The following is a 3807-nucleotide window of genomic DNA, read 5'->3' as shown; positions in this document are numbered from 1 at the left end:
AAGGACTAAAATCACATCTCTAAAATCGGGATCAAGAGTGTACTTATCTATCATAGAAGATAGATCATTGTGAGTTGCTATGGAAACCGGATTCACTCTCGGCCGTCTTGAGGGTGCATCAGCTACTTGATTATGCTTGCCAGCAATGTGGGCAATATGAAAATAAAATTGCGAAAGGAAATATGCCCACCTCATTTGTTTTTGTCGGAGAGTTTGGTTTGCGTCATGAAGTACTTAAGGCTTTGGTGATCCGTTTGCAAAATGAAAGGAGTCCCCAATAAATAGTGCTTCCACGAGTCTTAAGGCATGTACAAATGTGAGGAGTTCCTTTTCATATATGCCTAGAGATTGCTCAATATGGTCGAGCCTTCGAATTTCATAGGCTATGGCGTGCCCTTCCTGGAGCAAAACAGCTCCGAGGCAGTCACCACAAGCGTCACATTGGACCTCAAATGGCTTTGAGAGATCCGACAGTGTAAGCACAGGTTGAGAGATAAGCTTTTCTTTAAGATTTTCAAAAGCATTGTTCTCCTTTGTAGACCATGTATACCCAACATTTTTCTTTGTTAGGTCATGTAATGATCCCGCGATTTGTGAGAACTTTTCTATGAAGCGTCTATAGTATGCACACATACCTGATGGATCCATTTGGATGCCATCTTGAGAGATAATGTGACTAACTTTTGAATCTCTTGTAAGAAAAACTCAATTTTCTTTTAATTTCTATGAAGTTTATTCTCTCGTAAGACTTGAAATATTACCTAGGGGTGTGGCTTGTGTTCGTCTAGTGAATTAGAGTAGATGATGATATCATCAAATGGCACTCCAGTAAAGGTTTGGTGAGGCCTGAATAGCTTCTCCATCAAGCGGTTAAGTGTGGCTGGTGCATTGGTCAAGCCAAAAGGCATGACAATGTATTCGTGAAGACCAAACGTAGTGCGAAATGAGGTCTTTACAATATCTTGATCAACTATCCTTATTTGATGGTAGCCACTTTTTAGGTCAATCCTACTGAAGTAGGTTGACCCTTGTACTCTTGCTCTCCACACTTGAAACAACGATTATCTTTACAATAGCGCTCAAGCTCTTTAGGAGAGAGTTTCTTTTTGCCTTTATAAACTCCCTTCTCCTTAGCTTTGTATTGTTGGCGTTGCCTTTAGGAGACTTTTGGACATCGTCCTTCCCCTTGGGCTCGTTATTACGGTCCTTGTTATCCGTGGGCTTAAGATTTCTTTTAGCCCCTTGTTGGAAATTGATTTTTGAAGCCACCATGGTATGGTGTATGACCGTAGATATGGTGTGTGGCCTTTGGGAGTTGACATACTCCGCCATATCTTCAGTTAGACCCACACAAAATTGTTGTTTTTGCTCTCCAAAATCCATCTTTTTGAAGATTGTGGCTTTGAGATGTAAGTCCCAAAACTTGTCTACATACTTGTGAATAGATTCGTAGGGAGAGAACTTCAAGCTTCGCCATTCAGTGAGTACTTTTTGGCATTGGTAACCAAAAAATGCTTCATGATGGAAGCTCTTAAATATTTCCATGTTTGTGGAGCTTCAACGAGGCTAGACCACCATTGCCTGGCGGACTTTTGAAAATGCATAGCTACATGGTGTAGCTTAAAGGACTCCGTGAAGCCCTCATCTCCAAATGCCACATCAAATTGTTGGATGAAGGCCAAAACTTTGTCCGTAGCACTAAAGGTTCCATTGTAGGTAAGGAAAGAGATGTTCTTTCCTCCCTCTTTGAACTTTTTGAGCTTGGATGACCTCTTCCACGTGGCATAGGATTTTCTATGGCCTCTTCCTTTTGGTGGTTCAAAAGCTCCACCATCACTTTCTTCAGAAGAGGAAGAATTTGAGGAGGATGGAAAAGAGGGTGACCTCTTTCTTGCATTTTTCTTCCCTTGTTCCTCCTTGTCTGCATCATCACTTTCTTCATAAGAGGAAGAGATGAAGAAGAGGGTGACCTATTTCTCGCCTTTTTCTTCTCTTCTTTTCTGTTGTCCCTCTTTGAATTATGGCGTGGAGAAGTGTGAGATGGTTTTCTCCGTTTAGGGGGTGTTGGAGAATGTTTTGCCCACCGCCGTCTTCGTGGAGCCATCTCCGCCGAGGTGGCAGGAGACTCACTTCTTTCTCGTTCTTTCGGTGGGGGCTCTACCATTGAAACTCGAGTTCTCCTTTGGGAAGGAGATGCGTCGTCAAGTAGTAGATTTTTGAGCCCTTTGCACGGATCCTCTTCTTCCCTTGTTGGAGAGAGGCCTCTTTTGGAAGTCTCACAAGGAGGCTTCCTAGGTACTCTCTCTTCTTCGTGGGGAGTTTGGAGAATCCCATGAGCACGTAGCTGCCGTTGCACTTCACTTTGGAGGGATGGATTGCCCATGACTTTTTGAATCCTAAAAACAAGGTAATTAACAAGCATAGGGGAATCATTAGTAGCCTGTTCATTAGCAAACTCAAAGCTATCAACATTAATTTCACTCTCTTTACTATTGTCAGCCATTCTAACAACTTTTAGGTGCAAAACTTTTAAGTGTACTTTGGCACTTCAAGCCCTAGTTGCTACTCCTCTTAACACTAGGTTGGTAACCTAACAGGACATAAAAGTGTCCTTTCAGGGTTTTGAAAAAAACCTCCAAAACCATAGTAGATCCACTCATTTTGTAAAATCCTTTCATGAGGTTATAGTTCAAGGCCTACTACACATCGAAAAAATAAGAAACTTGTAAAATTTCTCATCTTTTGGTCACACCAAGCCTCCAAAGTTGATGGACTATTACATTTTCATCAAAACAGTCATTTCTTACGTTTTGTTGCATAAAAATAAGATTAGGGATTTTTGTAGGACTTGAGATAAATTCCCTAGTTAACTTCAATGTGTTGGTGATCAGAACATATGATTGCTTCTCACTCACTATTTTTTGTTTTGCCAAAAGAAATAGGTACAAAAAAGATGAATTTTTACCATTCTGCAAACCTATCATCAAAGTTTCTATAGCCACCCTCAATAAAAATAATATATGCATGTTTTCTTAGTTCCCTATTGTCCTTTAGGTTCATAAGGAGCCATGGAGCATGTCAAAAGAATAATACATCTCTTACCAAGGGGAATCTTGGGGACAAAGATGAAGTGCTAAATACAGCAAACATGAAAAAACTGGGTTCAACATTATGAGTTGTAGAATCCCATAGAAACTATTCAATATCTAGTCAAATTTGATCCTTATGACTAGATATGGTTACTACCTACAAAATGCATGTAGTTGTCATAAGAAACTAACAATATTGAAAAAGCTATACTTGATATACTAGAATGTTTCGTTTTCTTCTATAATTGAAAAAATCAACCATCGTTGTCTACTATGCAAAATAGGATATTAGGTGCCCCAAAACTCAAGGAATATTAGCTTTATGTTACAATATGCAACATAGAAAATCAAAACTGCATTTGGATATCATGAAAGCCACCAAAAAAATCATAGAAGAGCTAAAATTGGCTAAAAAGTAGGATTTGACAATTTTTGTAATTTGGTCATAACTTACAACTTTAACATTTTATTTCTCCCTAGAAGCATCAATACATGTTGAGGACTACTAAAGATAGTTCTCTAGCATTATAGGCCTCACAAATATGAATTCTAGAGTAATATAGTTGCAAAAAGTTGAAAAAAGCCAAAAACAGGACTCGTTTTTTCACACAGTTTAGGTTGTGAAATGTTGTGCAAGGACAAGGTTAAAGATGGAATTGATATTCCAAAAAAATGTCGAGTTTTTTTCAGCTCATGAGACAACTTTCTAGGCAAATAG

The sequence above is a fragment of the Adiantum capillus-veneris genome, chromosome 11, assembly GCF_014529385.1.
Source record: "Adiantum capillus-veneris isolate H3 chromosome 11, ASM1452938v2, whole genome shotgun sequence".
NCBI classification, from domain to species: Eukaryota; Viridiplantae; Streptophyta; class Polypodiopsida; order Polypodiales; family Pteridaceae; genus Adiantum; species Adiantum capillus-veneris.
This window is presented reverse-complemented; position numbering follows the sequence as displayed.